Below are 22825 nucleotides of genomic sequence, written 5' to 3'. Positions count from 1 at the left end.
CTGCTGGTCTGTTCTTAGTGACCAAACGTGGAAACTGTTTGTTTGTTTGCTTTTTAATTTGAAAAGTTTACTTAGGAATGTTATTTATCTTCTAATGATATTAATCCATGATGGAAAAAGAAGGGATCAAAGTACAGCGGGGTCAATAGCTTTCTCCAGAGGCACTGGTTTGGGACAACTGCCTTCAGCCAGCATGCTCTGCTCAGGGCAGAATGTGTACATTCTTCTTTTTCTACCAGCTACTAATTTAATTATTTCTTCTCAAAAGCAGTGGCTGGTCTGATTGAAGGGTAGGATCTTGAAATTTAGAGTAAAGGCAATAAACCTGTGGTCATTTTAGCCTTGAAGAGAAAATGAGATCTACAGGTGTGCTCACCCTCCTCCCCCAAAAACCCTCCCCAGGATTCCTGCCCTGCTTCAAACTGTTTAACTGTGTTTCCTGTTAGTCTGCATCTGGCTTGCTGTGAGGTCTGTAACACTGAAATTAGAACAAATTGCACGGACTGGTAATGGTTTTCTAGGTGTATAAATGACTCTAACAACGGTTATTTGCTTTTCTGACTTCGCCATCATCTTTACAAAATGCCATCTATACAAGTGCAGGAGTGAAATATTCCCTCCCATGCTCTGTGCCAGCACTGCGCTGCTGTTTTGAAAATGGGGCTGCCTGTACAGGTCTAAAGTTCCCTTTAACCAAAGTGACCAGCTTTAGAGCTCAAAATCAGACATGAAGAAGAGTTTGCTGGCCAAACCATTGCAACTTGCAGAATGCTTGCTGAGCTCCCACACCCAGCACAAAGCCATCTGCAGCTGCATGAATAGCCGGGCCTTTCCCAAGGAAGGTACGGCAGCCACTCAGTGTGGTGTAATCTTCAAGCAGAACGCTTTTTGTTGTTGAAAGAACGTTGGATCAGACATACGTGTATGTCCATCTCCCAGCATAACCCCTGCTCTGTTCCCAGCGCAGCTCACAGAACTGGGGCAGCAGCGCCTCGCAGTGACCCGGTCTGTGCCTGCCTCCTTTTGAGGGCAGAAATGCTTCTGCTTCCTCTTTCTTCTTGGTTCCAAAGCCACCAACACCTTCATTTCCACTGACTTCTACCTGAGACTTATTGTTACTGCTTAAGCAGTAGTTTCTATTTTATTTATGGCTATGCATGAACTTTTACTGCAATCTCCCCTTCAGATCGTGAGTTGATATTTATCATTTATTTTTAAATTTACGTATACTTTCACAGTCTGATAAAGACCTATTATTTATTATTAAAAAAAATTAACAATACACACATGCAAAAACAAAAACAAAAAACCCAACTGGTCTTCAAAGTTGTTTTTTGCTTACTTTGCATTCAGTGTGCTGACCACTAGAATTTGAAAGGCCAATTCTTCTTTAGTCCTGAACGTTGTGCCAAATAAAGTGGCTGAAAGTCCACAGAAGCTTCTTACAGATTCATTCACAGGTGCTGACATCCTGGAACATCTTTTCAGACAGCTTCTACAATTGCTTACAATTTCAGTCTGAGCAGATCCCTTAGAAGTGTCACAGTGCAGTGAGGTGGAGCTCATTCCTGTTGCAGGGAACTGCCATGTGTGGTCAACACAATTTCAAGAGACTCGGAGGAAAATTAGTTGTTTTGAAGCGAAAATGAAACGTGGAGTTCAGGAAAAGTGAAATACATTTAATCTAGCATGATACTTGACTATATTAAAGGTTGATAGTAAATTCTCAATACAGATTACTTCTCCCTGCCTTTCCAAAGGGTATCTATATGCGCCCCTACATGTCCAGGAGCTTTTGAAGCTGCTGACAGGTTACATCCACACTAGACAGAAGGTTTAGGGTTGCGAGGCAAAGCAAAAAGCAAGGAAATCCAGTCGGGTGTGAAGTTTTGGATTTGTTGTAGCGTTTTGGCTCTACCGAAGCTCTCCTCCCCCAGGCCTATGAAACCCGGGAGAAGCAGTTGCTGCTGAAGGCCTCCAGAGGGAGATCCTGCCCCTCGAAAGCCGGGTGCCTGAGCACAGCTCTTTAATTCCACATCTCTGAGGGCGTCATGAAGCCGGATAGGCAGGGGTTGTGGAGAGCAGAAAACAGCAAAGATGCTCCTGCCCAAGCATCCTCAGGGACCAGCATAAGTGAGGCCAACGGCTGGTTTATGCCAGGGCAGCACCAGAACCAAAGGGCTCCCTCAGAGACCTGCGAGGGCTGATCAAGTCCCACTGAATTCTCAGAGGGCGGTGAGGCCCTGGCACAGCTGCCCAGAGCAGCAGTGGGTGCCCCATCCCTGGAGACCGGGTTGGGTGGGCCCTGGGCAGCCAGAGGTTGGGTGGGCCCTGGGCAGCCTGATCTGGCTGGGAACAACCAGCCCATGGCAGGGCTTGGGCCTGGGTGGGCTGCGAGGTCCCTTCCAGCTCAAACCCTTCTGAGATCCATTCTATGATTAACAGTAGCTGTACATTTTTGTAGTAGACAGCACTAATGTCTCATGTGGTTGCTCACAGTTGTCAAGGGAAGTCATGTGTGTCCATCTGTTTGTCCTTTGGTGCCGGAGAGCTGAAGTATCTCATGGGCCTAGCTGAGGGGATTCCCTAACCTGCACACCCTGAAGGATACAGCATGCCAACAGGTCAACTTCTGTTGAATTTCAGACCAATTTCTGTTTGAGATTTCTGTAGAGAAACACCTGATGTATGTTGTATACCTTTGCACGTACATCAGTAAAGTATTCCTCAGTCATGAGGAGCTGGTGACTTCATGTCACTGTGCTGATTTGATTAAAAATAGTTTCTGTTTATCTGCTAGAACAACACATAAGGTAGCATATGACACTAGACACAGAAATAGAATTTTCAATTATCAAGTCAAAATAACATAGAAAACCTGCTAAATTCACACGCACAATAAAGAAGAACATGAAGTTTGGTATATGATTCTAAGATTGTGGACTTCTCCAACAGGACTTCTCCAATCCCTGCAAAGGTTGGACATGTCAAGTCAAGTACATTCTTCATGAGTTATTCTCTTTTGCTAGTTTTACCTCTGCTCACCTGATTTAAGGCAAAGTCAGATTCACATTAATTCCTTAGGTAGTCCTCCATGTCACATCCTTCCTTACCTGTATTTTTCCCTTTATTTGGCATTGCCCACCTTTATGTCAGCCAGGTGGCAGATGGGTTTGGCTTCATGTACCACAGAATAGTAATGAAGCTGCGGCTCCTCGCTTTGATACTCCCTTTTTTTTTCTGAGCATTTGATCCCTTACTCATGCTGACAGTCGAGACTGGTCTGAGTCACACTCTTACAGGATCTTTCTTGAGGATTTTGGTATTACTACGAGATCTGTCACAGTGTGAGACGTAGTGTATCGTTTTCCTGTCTAGAAATGACTTTCCAGAAAGCTGTGCCCCCGATCCTGCATGTACAAACACACATCAGGATGTCTGTCCTTCGGTATTCCCCAAAACTACTGTACATATCTCACACATGAACCTATTTGTATAAGCATATGTTTATAAGTTGCTGAATACTGCAGATGCATGTACTAAGATGATTTGAATATAATCAAATACGTAATTTAATATAATCTGGCTTTGGCTTAACAAGACAAATAGCTGAAGAAGGTTCATTTATTCCTGAGCTCTTGAAAACTGTTCCCAGCAGGTATGAGTGAGTTCAGAGTGTGGTGTCTGCCCCAGATATTTTATGGGATGGAAGGGGAAGTGAAGTATGGTATAAAAGGAGTGAAGTGCACTGGGGAATGTCTGCAGCTGGCAGCATTTGTCCTTGGGAGCATTCAGTGATACATTTCATTGCTTAGGGAAAATTGAACTCCAGTCCTTCTCTTTATTTGCTGGTGAACAGAGGCACGATAAACACCACAATATCCTGGAGGGAAGTCCAGGAAGAAGAGCAGACCTGTGAAGTACAAGTAAGGATGTGATTTTCATTGTCAAAGGATGGAGAAAGCACTGGATATCTTTAATTAAAAAATATGCAGTATTCCTGCCTTAAAAAATAGTCTACCTGCACAAAGTATTTATTTTGGCTTTTGCTTGTAAGTGAGTCAGTTATGGCAATGATCATTAAGAAACAAAGATATCTTACTTTCAGAGTCGATGAAGCTTTGACTTTACCCAAGCAAGGGAGAAAGGGAGATATTTCAATCTGCTGGAAATGTTGGATTATTTTGGAAACCCTACAGCATGTTTAAAAGGCCCAGGTCTGTTCCTTATGATTGTGCCTTACATACCCTCTCCAGTTCTCAGATCTTTATGTTCAGGAGATGGGACTCAGGTACAGCAAATGCAGGGGCTGCTTTACTGAAGCTGCTAGGTATAAAGAGAGCACAAAAAGTTGACTAAATTGCATGGATAAAAGCAAGCTTATCACTGTCTTAGTCCAAATTAGGCAATTACAGAGTGCATTATACATTCATGAAAGTAGCATATAATTGGTCACTGAATCCTACACTTGATATATTGTAAACAAATAGGCATAAACTATCTAAAAGTATAAGACTAAAAAACTCAAAGAATTTAAACAAAACATTGGGTCTGTGATTCAAGATCTGTGGGGAAATGTAGGCTACACATGCCTGGTGAGGACTACAATCTGCAGTGCCTTGTTCATGCCAGAGGTGACAATGAATTGAGCTGAAGGCTGACAGCTCTGGACAATTTATGTCCCAGCAGGGAGTGGTATATATCAAGTGCTTGGGCTTGATATTTCTAATTAGTAGATCACTGCATTTAATCTTACAGGGACAAGCAAATGTTGTAGAATTTTTGTTTTGTTTTATTTTGCCTTGAAATATCATTAGTCTGATTTGTTTTTATTATTCTACAGAGGAAAATTAAAGATGTTAAATCCAATATTGAATTCCTCCTCCTTGAGCTAAGTAAATGTAGTTGTCTGTTACTTCATAAGAAAACAGAAAACTGAAACCCATTCTTGTTTGTGTCCGTGAATCTCCATCAACCGTTTCACCTTTTGCTGGCCACCCTCCATTACTTCCTGCCATGAATGATACAAGCCAAGCATCACAGCTGAGTGAAACAGAAAAAGAGGAAAGTGAGAAAAGTGGAGCCTATGAATAGGAAACTAAGATGCAGTGGCCTGAATGTGTAAGCTTCAATTAGTGAAACCTCAGCCAGTGACCTGGAGCTCATCCTGACAAACTTCACACTGGGAGCACGGGGCTCCTCAGCGGCCATAAGCGGTGTTGCACTGCAGGGTGCTGACATTTTGCTCGTAAGGAGCACTGTCCTGGGCTTTAGTGAGCAAGGCACCCTGCTGCGGTGGCCGATGGAGCTGGATTGTGCCCACTGCTTCCAGCACCAACCTGGCGCGGTAGGCAGGGCTGTGCAAACACTGGGCTGCTCAGCAGCCTCCATCCCCCCGCTGCACACTTACCTGCGTGAGGACATATATCTCAAGGAGCTCTTCTCAACCTCCTTCCCTGACCTCAGTCCCAGAAATGGTATGATGAACATGGTCATTTGTCCTCTGGGTGCAGTTTATGGTTGATACAGAAGACAAATGGAAGCAAACAAACAGTAATCCACCCAACCAGCATGGATAAGAAAAATATATAAGGGCTGATGCATTTAATCAGGCCAGAGATCCCTCTGGTTCATCAGCCTCTGCCTGACCATGGCCAAAGCAAGATGCTTGGGTAGCAGCAAGGAAACTGACAGGGATTCTTCCCCATCCACCTCCTATCCTTATAGGTGTGCAACTGAGCTGCCCAGAGGAGGTACCTTTCTGTTTCGTAGCACTGGGACTGGTTTTCCTCCATGAATCTTACTGCTTTCTGGACTTGTGCATATTTTTGCTGTCTAAAACAGCTTGTGGAAGAATTCCACAACATTTTACCTTGGAAGCTTGCTTAGTTTCCATTTTTTCCTCAACTTTGTCAACTTTTGTTTTCTTCATTGTAAGCCTGATGTTTGTGTTATTTTCAGACCAGAGAGTTAATACAGCAAAAAACTTACGGGGTTCAATCTAAAATATGTGGAGAGGGACTGAGGGGCTTAACAAGCAAATAAATATTAGGGGAGGTGTGAACAATAAAGAAGCTGAAGAATTCTGTGCAGTGGTGAGAAAGGACATAATGGGAGAAATCGGGGGGGAAATTTGCTGTGGCTGTGAAGGAAAATGTGTTCTAACACTGCAATGTATTTCCGTCAGAAGCAGCCAATAAGAGGCGGTATGGATGTGTCCAGAACTCATGGAAGTGGGTGGAGATCACTCTGCACTGGCATTCAGCAGCCACCAGATGCTTTCCGTCTCTGCAGTGAGGTGTTTGCTTTCCTCCGCACATGGGAACCAAGCAGTTTATCTCATGGCCACCTCCTTGCTGGTGTGCCTTGGCATCTGACCTAATATTCAGATTTTGCTCCATAGATCGTACAAAGTTTTTGTCATCAGATGTTAGAGGAGGAAGTTATAAATCCAGGTACCTGCTTGTCCGTTTTATCTCACAGTATCCAATAAAGACACAGCTAGGGTAGGAAACAGGAGTCATGTTTTCCAGCTGGGAGCTGCAGAGCATTAGCAGAGTGTAATTGGAGGCAGGCAGCTGTCCTTCCCCACGTCCCCCCATCCTCCCAGCCCCTGGGCACTCGTGGCAGTGGTGTGGAAGTCACCCTGGCAGGGCTGCTGCTCCCTCACTGCAGGATTTTGCACCTCCCCATAACGCACAGACTGAGGGGGGAGAGCAGTCAGGATCTGCGTCTGCGCAGATGTGCTGCTCATTAAAGCTGGGAAGCAGAAAACCACCCAGAATGTCTGGAACTCGGATGCCCAGACTGGAAATTGAAATAAGTTGATAAAAATAAACAGGGCAGGGAGAACTCAGTGCATTAGGTCTAATCCCAGCGATAGCGTGGCATGGCCTCGTTTAATGCTGGGATCTGGCAGAGGTAGCCGATAAGGAGCGAGTGGTGACAGATGCCAGTTGGCACCACAGAAGGAAGCTTGGTTTTATAGCCCACACTGTGAGATAATAATGGATACAAAAGAGGACACGCGGACCAAATTGTGTGCTCTGATGGAAAAGCTTCTTAAAAGTCAGTCTCTCCGAATGGAAGTGGGGGTTTTGTGTGCCACAGTGTAGTGACCGTGCTGAACAGAACGCATGTAGCACTGCTGAGGTGGTGGCCAAACACTGTTCTGAAGGTTCCTTTGCGCCTCTTCTTCTTTAAGAACAGTTCAACCAAAGAGACCTGTATAAAAGGAATGTGAACTTACTTAACTTCTACATTCACCACTTTATCAGTCCACGAGGAAGACAAGTTCAATGATGTATTTGTTCTGAGAACAAATAACGGGGAGAAATTAAATGTCAGCACACATCTGGGTTTTTATTCCTGGCTTATCAGAGTGAGCAGGGGAAATTCCAAAGTTTTTGTGATTCACCTTGCAGAGAGTGAGGCAGATAGCTTTGTTCCAGCCACTGGGCACATCCCACCCTCTGCAGCACTCTGGTGCAAGGTGGGCACAGGTCTTTTGTGGGGATTGCTGGGAGACATTGATAGTGAGGTGTGGGGCATAGCTAACGTGAGACTCACTGCTACAACATATTGCTAAGAGGAATGCATTATTAGGATTGCCATAGATATGAAAGCGTATATATATAAAGGAATCGCTGTGAGATGTTGGGCAAATTGTTTTATCTTCTCACAGTGGTTGAAAATGAGGATGATTATACTTACCCTACTGAGTAAAGTAATTAGAGATCTAAACATAGAAAGCACAGTATGTTCCTAATGTGATTAAGACATATAATAGGGAAGGAAAATAAATGGGAATGTCAGCATTCACTCTGATGGTGGGGTTGCTGGAATGCCTGTGCAGCATCTAGGGGCTGTGTGAGATGAGGATGACTCCAAGCACTGTGGCTGCTCTCCTTCTCCTTCACCAGCACTGGTTTGTCTATCAGTGGTTGTTCAGGTGTAACTAAATAGGAATGGTATCTTCTTCATCTTGGCCGCTTAGTTTCCTATTCACAGGCTCCACTTTTCTCACTTTCCTCTTTTTCTGTTTCACTCACTCTGGGATAAGTTGGACATCTTCATCTTTTGATCTGCTGTTCTTCAATGGACACATACGCTGCTGTGAAGGCACAATTTATCACTGATACCAAAAATAAGATGTGAGGGGGATATTTGATAGGTTTTACGTCAGTGGTAAGTGTAGGGATGGCACGTAGGGATGAAGTTTAGAATGAATTTCGTAGTTTGGTCTTTGAATAGTCCTCCAAATACTATGCAGTGCCAATACAGTCCGTGTTAGATGAATATGTTTGTGCCTAACTCCTACCTGCACCTGACACTAATCAGGTATCCAGCAGGCACACTTCAGTGCGCTTCTGCTACTGAAGACTGAGTACAGTCCAGTGAGGCCTTGTAGCAGAGCTCAAGTAGAAAAGCACAGATAAAAAGAAAGCCTAAACCTTCTGCAGTTGCAAGCTGAAACACAATACCCTCCGTGTTGTTCTTTGTTTCACTGCTCCAGACTGAAACAGATTTAATCAAAGTCTATTATTTCTCCATGCAGTGAGCAGCATACTGATCTCAAAAACTCAAGAGACAACTGTAGCTTCAGATCCTCTTGGCTTAGCTCTGACTTTTCAATTTTTGAATTCCTTTTCCAAAACCTAAATGTAAGGCTTTGTAATTAATGGCATTTTTTTAATTTTAATTCATGTAATTTGCTCTTAATCGATGTCATGCCACCTAATAAAAACCTGAAGGTAAGGTCTTAGCTTGGAAGTCATTACTAGTACAGCTATGTTATAGCTTCTGTTGGAAAGGTGCTGGTGATGTGTATCTGGCTTATGCAGATAAAATTCTTTTCTGTTTTCTTTGGTTTCAGCGAGGTGGACAGGAGATTTGTTTTCAGAGGGTTCTTGGTAGCTGAAATCCCTTTCTTTTTGTTTTTTTGTTTTACTGGAGGCATGCAATAATCCCCTTACAATGCATTGCCTGTCATGTTCAATTGCTTAATTAAGTTACTGTGGTGAACTCATTAGGACTATAACAGTTTAAATCTATTATCCATAGCTAGCCAAACATTAGCAATAAAATGTTAGTGCCTTATTCTGGAGTCTGGATTCTGCTTTTCTGCTAGAGGGCAGAAACTAAGCTTACAGTGAAAATATTGGCTTCTTCCTGCAGCCCAGGGCCAGCCTCCTCCCAGCGTCTGTCCTTGCTTAAATGTTTAATAGTAACTGATTAAAAATAAACTAAGAAATAGCAAACAGTTCAGCAATAAACTGCACATTGTGGTGCATGTCAACAGAACGTTGGTGGTGAAGGACTCCACCAGCTCCCTGGGCAGCCCATCCCAGCACCTGACCACTCTTTCAGAGAAGCTTTTCCTAATCTCCAGCCTGAATCTCCTCTGGCACAATTTGAGGCCATTCCCTCTCATCATAGAATCATAGAATGGTTTGGGTTGGAAGGGACCTCAAGTATCATGAAACTCCAACCTCTCTGCCGCAGGCAGGGCCACAAACCTCCGTATCTAATACTAGACCAGGCTGCCCAGGGCCCCATCCAACCTGGCCTTGAACACCTCCAGGGACAGGGTATCCACAGCCTCTCTGGGCAGCCTGTTCCAGCACCTCATCACTCTCATAGTAAAGTACTTCCCCCTGATATCCAACCTAAATCTTTCCTTCCTCAACTTAAAGCCATTTCCCCTTGTCCTGCCATTATCTACCCTTGTAAAGAGTTGACTCCCCTCCTGTTTATAGGCTCCCTTTAGGTACTGGAAGGCTGCAATGAGGTCACCCCGCAGCCTTCTCTTCTCCCGGATGAACAAGCCCAGCTCCCTCAGCCTGTCTTCACAGGGGAGGTGCTCCAGCCCTCTGATCATCTTTGTGGCCCTTCTCTGGACCCTCTCCAACAGCTCCCTGTCTATCTTGCATTGAGGACCCCAGAACTGGACACAGTACTCCAGATGGTGCCTCACAGAGCAGAGTAGAGAGGGACAATCACCTCCCTGTCCCTCCTGGCCACCCCTCTTCTGTTGTAGTCCAGGATACCATTTGCTTTCTGAGCTGCAAGAGCACACTGCTGGCTCACGTTATATTTTTCATCCGTCAGGACCCCCAGGTCCTTCTTTGTAGCTCTTCTCTCAAGGATTGCTCCTCTTAGTCTGTATATACGCCTGGGATTCCTCCGGCCCAATTGCAATCCTATCACAGTTACAAAGGAGTAGAGGCCAACCCACACCCTTCCACAACCTCCTTTTAGGTAGCTGTAGAGTGATAAGGTCTTCCCTGAGCCTCCTCTTCTCCAGACTACACAGTCCCAGTTCCCTCAGCCCCTCCTCGTATGACCTGTGCTCCTGACCCCTCACAGCTCTGTTGCCCTTCTCTGTACATGCTTCAGGGTCTTGATGTCTTTCTTGTTGTGATGGGCCCAAAACTGAAGACAGTACTTGAGGTGCGGCCTCACCAGAGCTGAGTACAGAGGGATGATCGCTTCCCTGCTCCTTCTGGCAACACTATTTCTGATACAAGCCAGGATGCCATTGGCCTTCTTGGCCACCTGAGCACACTGCTGGCTCATGTTTAGCCAAGCATCTACGAACACCCTCAGGTCCATTTCCCCTACACAGTCTTCCAAACACTCTGCCCCAAGCCTCATACAGGATAAAGCAGGTATTATATAGGTGACGTGTCTGCCCTGAGTGGGATTTGCACTTGTCGCTCCCAGCCACTGAATTTCACTGCACAGAGTGTTGCCACGAGGCTCCAGCAACACTTTCCATTGAGCCTGTTACCTCTGTCTTCCAGTATTCACATTGACTGCCATTATCTATCAGTAAGTGACTTCATCCACTTGTATTCACCTATTATCTTTCCAAGATATGGAGATCTTTTTCAAATCTTGGCATGTAATGGCCTCAACCTGGCAGATTTCAGCAATACCAAGAGGTTGATTAGAAGATTCGTGTGAAAATCATTTTAAAATGTCCATCAATTTTGAAACATCTGCCTAAATACTGTAAAATGATAAATAGCTTTTTATTAATTTGCACATAAAAAGTTCCTCCAAAGTATTAGCATGGCCCACATTGCTCAAAAGTGTTAGTGGACTTCTCTGGTTCACGGAAAGATAAAATTAAATTTTAACAATTAACTGGAAAAAGCTAACAGGAGTGGTTGAGTGATCAGTGTTAAACGTTATTTTCCTTCTGTGTCTATTATCATATTGCTGTTCCCTGGACATCTGTGATGATTCAAGCATATGACATCTAACAGCTATGTTTTGTAGCTGTACCAGACATAAAGAGCTTGTGCTAACAAGTACTTGTAGAAGAGTTTTCACACAAACAGAAGCACACACACAAGTGGTTTCCTTATTCTATGAGACTAAGGTAGAAGCTTTGTTTATGTAGATGAATAGTTGCATTGAATTTGCTAAGATCATTTATCTTTGCTTAACTAAACCTTAATCCTTCATACAGCACTTCAGCATGAGTTAATATGCCTGCTGACAAAGTTGCAATATAGCATTGCAGACATGATAGTGAAGTTATAAAATTAATCACATTTATGTAACATCTGTTGCCTAAGTACCTCCAAGCACTTTACAAATGTTAACTAACAAGAAGCCTGCCCATGCTGTTTTTGAAGTCAGTGGCAGCCTTCCAGTTGTCCTTTGAGGGAGCAGGCACAGGCTCTGAGCTGTATAATAACTAAAAGTAGGTTAAGGATCTCTATATTCATTGAGAAGGGAGGAGGGAGAGACACAGAACCCAAAATGCCTGTCTCTAACTATAGGACTGCATTTCCCTGGACAAAAAAAGTAGCATAATTCACAATTAAGACCACGAAAAGATCCATAAAGCAGCATCTGCTCACAAAGACTATTGTTGTCCTACAGAATGTGACCTTTTTCTTACTCCAAAAACAACAGAGACAAAGCTGGGCTTCTTGGGACATTCCCCTCCAGTGGCTGCAACTGCCCAGCAAATAGCTGCTCCTTGGAAAGAGATACTGGTTTCCTTTCTCTCTCAGGCTTTTTTCTACAGAAATGTACAACATTTCCAGAAGTGCAGTTCCTTCTCCTTGAAATTTCCTCTGCCTGTGACTAACATGGTTTTAAATCAATGCTCTTGGCTTCTTGAGCCATGGTAAGTAACTTTATGAGGAACAGAGTCAATATGGATTTGCACTTTCACGCTGAAATGCTTTCCTGATAGCAGCCCACTGTGCTGATTGCCATTTCAAGCAACTCCTCTGGCATCTTTCTTCACTCCAGTTCTCACGGGCAGCCAATGGAGCCTCTTTTGTGCCGCAGGGTTGTCTCTGGGGTCTGCACGGAGGTAGGAAGGTCATGGTGCTGTCAGAAGCTGGAGACTTCATTGTCCCTAGTAGAAAGATAAATAGTGTGCAGTTAAATAGCACCACTTCAACAGGAACTGGAACACAATTGTATGGAGGATACTATCAAAGCCAATAAGAGAAAGCAAAAGAGCCTTCCAGAGCCAATTTCAGTGTTGTCCCAAAACAGAAAGTCCCAACAATGTATCTGAAATTAAGGAACCAGAAAATAGCCCGTAGTAATTTTCCACTAGGAAAATGCTCTTTGGACTTTAGAAGATTGAATTATTTTTTTGCAAATTATGCCCCCATGGAAGCTAAGGTCTGTGTGCAGGTAGCTACGATGATCCACCCACGTGACATAGGAAATGGAGTCATGGAATCATAGGATCATGGAATTTCCCATTTTGGAAGACTCACAGTGGTCATCGAGTCCAACTCCTGGCCCCAGATCCAGAATTCAAACCCTACGTCTGAGAATATTGTCCAAACACTCCTTGAACTCAGCAGCCCGGGGCCGTGCCCACTGCCCTGTGGAGCCTGTTCCATGCCCACCGCCCTCTATTGAAGAACCTTTCCCTAATACCCAACATGTCCCTCTCCTGATGCAGCTCCGTGCCATCCCCATGGCACATAAGGAAACAGAAAGTTCCTGTGATACCGTATGTGGCATATGGTCAACAGAGTTCAGTGAGAAGAAGTGCTACAGCAGTTAGGACCAGTATCGATTAGGTCATCCGGCCTCTGCAGAAATCTGTTACGTGAACATCCTTACAGAGATGTGGTCCTGTTTGGCAGTTCTGTGGAGGGAACAATACTTGTCAGTGTTATGCACTGCATTACAATTCATCTGCACAAGAGGAATTAAACTGGTATTTTTTGTGGGTACGGACAAGTCTATCTTTCTGCCTTACCAGTCATATTATACCTTTTCTTTTAATATACCCTGAATAGCATCAGTTTTAGAGACGTAGAAGTGTTACTTATCTCTGCAATATGATCTCCTCCCATTTCTGGCCACATTTGCTGCCTGCCTCCCAGTTTGCATTCTGTTCACCATCCGTCTTCATTGACTTTTCCCCTGCACCAGTGCAAGATCAGAACACCGCAGGAAATTAAACATAGTGCATATAAATCATGTTTATTGTTGCCTCGGACACAGAAAGATAAAAAGACTCAGTAAGAAAGGCACGATGACTCACATTTTTATTAGTATATTCAGTTTCTCATGAAGCTGAGTCTTCATAAAGAAAATGGTTTAATTGGACCACTGAGATGTTGAAGAATTCAAACGTTCTACCCAATCCAGGCTGTTTATCTTCTGAAACCTTGGTTTCTGATTTTCCATAGCACTTACAATCACCAGGGAAAGAACTTCTCATTTTTTAGAGAACATGACAAATTTCTAAAAGCTGGAGAGGTTCTGTGAAGGCAGAATGCAGTTCAGTCGCAGCGCTGGGGGCAGGGAGGCGGTGCTCACGTCTCAGGGCAGCCTTACCCAGGGTGGAGCCAGATGGCCAAAACGGAGCAACCAGCTGCATGAGAAACTCTTCATATTGGCACTGGAAAATACTATTCAAATACAGTTCAAACCAGACACGTTGGTATACAGACTCCATGAAATTATCCCTAATAAAATCAGATACGATGTTTCCTTGCTTACAGCATAGTTGTTAATCGTAGTTTTCTTTGGGCAGCAAATGGGAGGATCTGTTTCCTTGGCTGTATCTGGCTTCTACCTCCCTTCCAGAAGAGGAATCATGGAATCATCTATGTTAGAAAAGACCTTCAAGATAATTGAATCCAACCATCAACCTCACCCACCGAGACCCATATCCATGCATCTCTTGAACACCTTGAGGGTTATGGACTTCACCACCATCCTGGCCAGCCCCATCCAATGCTTGACCACCTCTCCATGAAGTGATCCTACACTCTCCCAAATGTACAACAGCAGACATTTCTCACCTGAGAGTCATATCATGATGCAAAGGCAAAGTCCTTTCCACCACAGATAGTCAAGAGCTCCACCTGCCCTGGGTATTGCAGCTCTGTGACAGGCAAACCATGCTGTAAACCTCAGCTATACAGCCTGGGCTGTAGAGCTACACCTACCAAGCTTACAGAAGAAATGAGCAGCTTCCTGGAAGGAACTGCCTGGCTGCTCTATCACTGCACTTCTCTGCTTCTTCCTGAGAAAGTGGCTTTCATCGTCCAAATCTCCTGCTTGTATCCTTACTGCATCTTTCATTGCCTTCCCTGCTGACCACAGCTAGTTGGCCAGCATTTAAGGACTGATAATCAACAAAATATGAATGCTGCAGGTGTATTCCATGAAGGATCTCCCCCATTTTTTTGTAGAAGCTGCAGGGGCAAATCTGTGTGTGGGGTGGAGGTTAATGACTTAAAAAGTTAACAGAGGTTAATGACTTAAAAAGCTACTAATTCAAGTTTTAAAAGAATATACACTTTTCTTTCTGTGAACACAGCAATCATTTCCAAGCACCAGTGAGCCATTCCAGGATATGAGTGCTGCTAAGGGTGGCTGTGAATGCTGTGATGGATGGCTATAAGCTCTTGAGAAGAAATAGGCAAGGAAGGAGGGGCAGTGGCAGGTTCTCTATGCTAGAGAGTGTTTTGATGTTGTTGACCTCAGGGCTGGGAATAATAAGGTTGAGTATCTATGGGTAAGGCCCAGGGGGAGGGCCAACAAGACTGGCATATTAGTGGGGATCTGTTATAGACTGCCTAACTAGGATGAAGAAATATGAGGCATTCTACAAGCACCTGGCAGAAGTTGCGTGATTGCTAGCCCTTGTTCTCATGGGAGATTTCAACTTCCCAGCATATGATGGAAATATAATACACTGCAGAAGAAGCAGTCTAGGAGGTTTTTAGGGTGTTTGGAAGATAACTTCATGATGCAGCTGGTAAGAGTGCCTACCAGGGGAGATGCCCCCCTAGACCTGCTGTTCACACAGAAGGACTGGTGTGGAGGTTGAGAGCTGCCCAAGAGGACAGAATGACAACGAAATGATAGAGTCCTTGATTCTTGGTGAAGTCAGAGAGGGGGCAGCAAAACTGCTACCTTGCACTTCCATGGGGTGGACTTTGACGTATTCAGGACACTGGTAGGGAGGGTCGCTTGGGATTCAGTCCTGAAGGGTAAGGGGGTCCAGGAAGGTTGGTTGCTCTTCAAGAGGGAAGTCTTACAGCTGCAGGAAGAAGTTGTCCTTCTGTACTGTAAGATGAACTGGCGGGGAAGAAGAACAGTGTGGATGAACAGGGAACATTTTCTGAGACTCCAGGAGAAAAAGAGAGTCTATCTTCTGTGGAAGAAGGGACAGGCAACTCAAGGAGAGTACAAAGAAATTGTTAAGATGTGCGGGGAGAAAATTAGAAAGGCAAAAGCCCGGCCTGAACTCAACCTGGCAGCTGTAGTAAAAGAGAGCAAAAATTTTTGTTACAAGTATGTTAAGAGTAAGAGGAGGGCTAAGGAGAATCTCCGTCCTTTACTGGATGTGGCAGGGAACATGTCCACTGAGGATAAGTAAAAGGATGAGGTACTTAATGCCTTCTTTCTACCTTTCTTTAAAAGTCAGACCAATTATTCTTGGGGTACTCTAACCCTTGACCTGAAAGTCTGGGATGAGGAGCAGAATAAACCCCCCTACGTGGGGTGAAAACAGTTAATAGACCTACTACAGCACTGGGACTGCCACAAGTCCATGGGGTCAGATGGGATCCATCTGAGGGTGTTGAGGAAGCTGGCGGAGATCATTGCCAAGCTGCTTTCCATCATCTATCAGCGTTCCTGGAAAACTGGAAAGGTCTTAGAGGACTGGAGACTTGCCAGCATGACTCCAATCTACAGGAAGGGTCATGAAGAGGATCCAGGGAACTGCATTCTATGATTCTATGACATGAAACTATACATTTCTCTATCATTTTTCACTGAATCTCACTATTTTCTCAGTTTAGAAAACAATGCTAAATTTTGAGATCACTGGAGGTTCAATTAGTTCTTCTGAAGCATCTGATTTTCATGACAACCGAGCTCAAAAGAAGTACGAACAAGTAACATTTCTGTATAGGATTGCTCAGTAACAGCAGTCAACTCAGAGCTGGATGCTTCCTTATTCACCCCATGGTTTCCTTGTCTTTTTACCTGACATGAAGGTTAACTTATAATACAGATCAGGAAAAATAGCCAGATACGTGTGTTTTTTTAATAAAGTAGTATTTTATTCGAGCAGTATTACCTTACTGGCAATGAAGAGCTTACCACTGTGAGCCAAACATCAGCACCACTGTTCATGATTGAACACTGCCTACATATAACAGAACAGTGGTAAAACCAGCCAAAAATATACATTTTATTCTGCAAGTCGGAACCTCAAAATGTCAGAACCTCAGAGGTCCAGTTGTCATGACATTGCTGGGCCTCTGACCAATCACAGGAGAAAACACATTGCCAGGATAAGGTTTTTGCAGATGAGACCTTCTCCTGTCCAGCCGTGTTCCCCAAAACAGAATCAGACATGAAAGGAGCACATTGGCAGCTTCTGGGAAGGCTGCTGTCTGTGCTAGAACTGGTCCAACTTATCACTGAATGCATGTCATCTGAAGTTACGACAGTGTCACTCAATGTCTGCCTCAGTAGGGCTTCACAGTGGATATTTGATCACCAAAGATGGTTATATCCCAGCATTATGTAAGTTTAAAACAAATTTATCTACAGAACTACTTCAGACCCAATCTGAATGTTAGAAGCTTCCAACATTTTAGGTTCATAAAGATATTATGTTGGACCTAATCCGCAAACATAACCTTGTTTTCTCCTAAAGTCAAGGAAAATGGTTGTACAGCTTCGTCCTCAATATGTTCAAAGACGAGTTTTAGCAGCTGGTCATTTAGGAAAGCATGTGCTAGGAAACAGCAGTCAGTGAAAGAATAAAAATGCAAGAACTCAGCGGCATTATCTTTTATTCTATAGCAAACAGCTTTTAAGATTCTGACCTGTGCTCCACACAATCCTTTATTTCATCCAAACTGGTGAGCTACTATCTTGCCATTCAGGGGAAAGCGTTGCGTACAAAGTGCAGTAAAAAGCATTTTCTTCTGCTCTAACAAACATATAAACAACTCTTTTGCCTGAAACTTTTTATCTTTCTTCTTTCATTTGAAGAAGAAAACCTTGATAAAATCAGAACGGACTTGCACTTCTTAATTTACAGTATTTTTATTCTTTAAAATGTTTTGATTATCTTGTCCAGTTCTTTCTGGCAACTTTTCTTATTTTTGTACAACAGTTTAGTGACTACAGCTAAAAGCAATTTCTACTAGATTAATTACTTGTAGTGCTTTCTGCTCAGGACAATTTGTCATAACTACAGCAACAGCGTAAGAAGGAGCCACCTAGCTGCAAGGCAAAATCCTTCTACCATGCATTTTACCATGCATTCTCGCTTAGTAAATACTACAATAAAATCACCTACCACAGTTGTACTGAAAAATGTTGATAAAGGAAGGTGTTAAAAAACATCTGAATTGCATGATGCATGCCTTAGAGTCTGCTGAGGGCGGGTCTTACCTGCTTAGTGAGATGGAGTTGGTCATTGCCTAATGACAGGCTGTGATTTATGTTAGGCAGCACCAGAGACTCTTGGTTTGGTTTTAATCACACTTTTATATTTGATTGTTACTCATACTTACAACTTACTTACAAACAAAAAACTGATAAGCTACTCCAAATGCAAGCCCATCATTTTCTTCTTAGGAACAGTAGAGCTCAGCAGTGGATTCCCCGGGTTGTCTGACAGTGGTTTGAACGTGGCTTAAAATGTATTGAATGGCTGAAATGGCTTGAAATGCACATTTGTTTAATACCAGCAAGAAAAGCATACAGCCTTGTTAATTTGATCTCCATTCTTTCTGCTAACAATCCAAGAACATTGCCAAGAGGAAAAAGATCCCATAATGCAGAGCAGGACAAGTCAACACGGGATTCTGGGCTGCCAATGCTAAGTAGCTCATTCAAAATGATGCAGGGATGTATGAACAGGCTAATTAAGGAAAACACCTTAAGCACACACAGCAAATTGTTGCATTTAAAGCAAATTACTTCCACGGATATAACATTATTCTGCAGACAAAATCATGCTCTACTTTACTGTCATTTTCATTTTTTTTCATTTCAACTTGTACAAAATATGTTAATAACAAGCAGTTGTTTGTAGCTGTAGGGGCAAATATCAATTAACTCCACCAGTAGATTTTTTTAAATAAAAGCCTTAATAGAAACAAGCCATTGAATAAGCTGGGTGATTTTGCAGTTGCCTTCTCCTGTTCCCCCCGGTTGCCTTTAAAGTGTGCAGTTAATAACTGGCAGTGCTGGGGAGGGAGATCAGGCAGCTAAAGCTTCCTTCGCCCCATTCTTGCCATGCTGGCACAGACTTCTTTTTCCTGTCTGCATTTACTTTAGTGCACAGGCACTGGGGGAAGTAAACAAGATGGGAATGATTTAACACACTGAAAGCAGCAGCAGCACCAGGTGCTCCCTAAATGCATCTCCCAGTGCAGAACCATCAATGGGAATGTGACTTTAAATTAAATTCGGAGCTAAAGAAACCCATGAAAGGAAGTGTGCTGTTCAAATTCAAGTGCATGTGGCTATTGAAGTACCCAAAGTGATTTTTACTGATATCAGAACAAGCTAATGAGACTCAAGAAAGTATTTCCAGTGGGAAGGACGGGGGCAAACAATGTAACAGTGCTTATGTATCAACGTGATTAATTGGTAAAAGGAAATACCTAAGGTGGTTGTCAGAGGAGGCCTGGCTGTGCACAGGATCTCCAGTATTCCTCTCCTCCCAGTTCCCCATCTCAAAGCAGATGCAACTCCACCACACACAGACGTCGAGCCCAACCTTCTCAGTGTCACACTCAGCGTAACTCATTGCCTTCTGGAACTCTACAACCATATGAAAGAAATAAAATGAGGAAATAAACATCAGCCAAGCTTTTGCCTTGTGTTTGCAGTGTCCCACCCTAGCAACCTTCCAGGCTTTACGGTCTTTGCTGCTTATCCCCAGCAGCCACTCCCCAGCTCCTTTACCCAGGTTTTGATTACACAGTGAGTCAACAGGCTTAAGAATCAGCATAAACTATTGCATGCTTATATTACATGTATTACCAGACTTGTTTCACACTGAGTGCCAAAATCTATGCTTGCTTTAGTTTTCTTGGCACTGCAAGACTGACTCCGTCAATATTTGTAAAGTGCTATGCACTTAATGGGTAAGAAAAGATGTATACCTGCAATTAGTAGTAATCTCTATTATTTGTCTTTAAGCACTAACTAGCATTTAAATCTGAACTCCTGAGTAATCTTGTATTCAATCCAGATGTTACTTCAGAACACTGACAAGAAGAAAAAACACGATACTAAGAACTATTGTTTTATGGTACAGTCACAAGTACATAATTAGATCATACATTAAATTAAGAAATCTCAGGTTTAAAATCTGGGAAATACAGTGTAGTTACGTAGTCAGCTGGATGAATCAGGATGATGCAGGTTCTTCTCCCATGCATTTGCTGAGCTGCTCTCTCACCAGTACCCTGACAAGGCACCCAGTCTACTCTGCAGAGCCTTCACTCAGTGTAATGCCTCTCTTCCTCAGGCTTCCAAGAACTATTCAAATAAAGAAAGCCTGTGTTGAGTTTTGTTATGTTCAAAACTTCGCTTATGGGAAAAAAAGCGGCATATCCTATATATTTATCTACAAGCAAAGGCACGTGTTTATTACTAGTATAATTCAACTCCTCCCAGTTTAAACCTAGATCTAGACTAGTCTACCTATTACAGAAAAGCAAATAATAATAACACAAGTATGACACTTAAATATAGTAATAATGCAATTAAAATTGTAACACACACACTTATTAGTTTCCAGCCCTATTCCTGACATCACGCTCTCCCTTTCACTGCTCTTCTGGGTCCTAAGGGCAGCGGGCTCAAGCTGACATGTTTGTTTGCTAACATACTCATACACTTTTGTCTTTGTTGATTGGTTTGCAAATCCAGGTCACACCTGAATTTATGATATATTGTGCCATTTTCTATTTCTTTGTTCTCTTTGTTATCCCTAAAGCCAATCTTGTCCAGCCCAGGCATGCATGCTTTTTTAGCTGACAATGATGGAGCTGTTTATAGCTGTGGGACTTCCAGTGCCAGCCTGTGCCCATCTCTTGTCTTCCCGTGCCTGTGCTCCTCTATGCTGCACCCCACATCTCTGCTTCTCAGTGCCATCCTGGCAGCCCTGCTTCTCACAACATCACCTTGCAAGTGTTACAAACCTCTTTCCCTATCTGGAACAAGCATTTGTTACTGCTGTCTGCATAAAACAATTGTGGTACCACACAAAGATAAACGTGAAACAAAAGAGAAATAGACACCTGCTCAATAAACAAAACAAGTCGAACAGCTCTGTGGCCATGACAAGAAAAGCTGGGGCAGGCCTGGCAATGGCGAGGCCACATGAAAGGGTTTGAAGTTACAGATCTGCTGGCGTTGCACTCCCAAGATCTCCCGTGGCTTCACACTGCTGATAGGGATAGCTGCCCACTCGGCTGGGCCTGGCCATGAGCTCCTGCCCACGCTTCTGCCCGCTATCTGAGAACCGGCCCGCCCTCTGCATCCCTATATTTGATCTCCTGCGTGTGGGCAGCCTGAGTCTGCAAGCCCGGATCAGGTTGCACTTGTACACCTGCTTCAGCTGCTCCTGCGCTTATCCTGCTAATTTACACCACGGCTGCAGCAAAACCAGAAGCTGCCGGGATATAAGCGTGTCCATCCTCTGCTTGCCACCCTCTACTCTTATGCCTTTTGGACGAGCTTTCCACCTTACTACATTACACAGTGGTATTTCATGGCTCTGTGTGGCCCAAACCACCCGCGCTCCCTCATACAGCTGGTGGGGAGGACGAGCCATGTCCTGACAGGGACACGAGGCCCTGTGTCTTCAGCTGGCATATTGAGCATGCTACGTGGTGCCATGTGGCTGCTCACTGCCACCAATGGGCACAGCAGTTGTGTGGTTGGCTTCCTGAAGGCCTGGCCTGACTGAAAGGCCTGAACTAGGCCTGGATGTGCCCAGGTTTCAAACCTTTGCTATGCAGAGTCTGCTGAAGTGCTTACATTGCCCTGAGCACAGAGCTTTCCACGATCCTATCTTTTTCACAAGTCACATTTTCAGAGGGGAAAATAGGGAAAAGAGTAGAAGAGCCTCCCACAAAGTGCTGCCGAGAGATAGTCATGTCCAGGTGTTACAACACGTGGAGCGACCTCCTCAACAAACCATTCCCCAGGGTTAGGAGAATCATCCAAGGACCTGGTGGACCAAGAGAGATCCCTCTCTGTCCTGAGTGAGATCCCCAAGGCACCAAGTGCTGACTGACACCTTTGTTACTGTGTAAGGGAAATTTCTGTGCAGTTGGAAGAGATTTCCAGATAGATGGCTATGTGGAGCCCTGCAGTGAGGAAAGATCTTGTCTTACTTACGGACTGACTGGCTTTGATCTATGGGAGAAACCAAGTAATGAGTGCTTGCCTGCTGCTTGCCTGGATGGCAGCCAAACGTGGCTTTATATATGTAAACTGAGCAATTACATCTCCTACAATTGCCATAGGGATTTTGTTTAATTATTTAATAAAGCAGGTCTCAACAATTGCCACACAAAGGTTAAAATGTTTTCACACATGCGAGTGTATGCATATGAAACTAACAAAATGAGGCTGCTTTTATCATGGTCACAGAGCTTGTAGCCGAGCGTGGTCAGCTCAGATGGAGAGTAATTGTCAGAAGCAGCTGGTGGCTTGTGCTGCACTGCTTCTCTGAGTGCTGCCTCCAGCCAGATGTAGGGTGAAGACCTGCAAAATAAACTATATCTAGCCAGACAGTTTTTTCCTTAACTAAACTGCCTTGGATACATGTGGACCAATTTCTTCATAGTGAGACTTCTTTAATGGATGTGCTCTTTCAGAGCTCTCAAGAGCACAGAGCAGTTTCTCCAGCCCCGCGTCAAGAACCAGGCCCAAAATCATGTAACCAGCACCAGTGCTGCAGAAATTTTAGTACAACCATCTGCCTAAACTTCCTTCTCTTGGTGGGTTCAGTTAGGATAACAATATTTTTTCATACAGAGTTTGTCCGCTGTGTGAATGAAGAGTGGTAGTGTGGGGAGATACTGCAAGTTGTGCTTAGCTGACAGTAACCTGCACAAGCACAGTGTTGGTGAGTTAGGCTGAGGAAACCTACCAAAGCTAAGTTGTGGTTTAGATTTCAGCTGTGAGCCGGCTTTAGTGGGTGGCATTTGCTGAAGTTAGAAGTCACCGTAAGTCTGTACTGTGGGCCTGTTTGGTGTGGAAGCCATCCCAGGCAGTGCAGCAGCCAATGCTTTTTGGCAAGAGCTCCTTTGGGCAT

The 22825-nt window shown here is 43.9% G+C and overlaps 1 protein-coding gene across 2 annotated transcripts in view; it reads left to right on the top strand.

Annotated features, from left to right (window-relative positions):
• The window catches only part of MBOAT2 (membrane bound O-acyltransferase domain containing 2), a 154051-nt gene that overhangs the window by 25917 nt on the left and 105309 nt on the right, over positions 1 to 22825 (top strand). The window lies entirely within an intron of this gene.

The sequence above is a fragment of the Gallus gallus genome, chromosome 3 (genome assembly GCF_016699485.2).
Source record: "Gallus gallus isolate bGalGal1 chromosome 3, bGalGal1.mat.broiler.GRCg7b, whole genome shotgun sequence".
Lineage (NCBI taxonomy): Eukaryota > Metazoa > Chordata > Aves > Galliformes > Phasianidae > Gallus > Gallus gallus.
The sequence above is the reverse complement of the archived record's forward strand: the minus strand, read 5'-3'. Positions and strand labels throughout refer to the sequence as shown.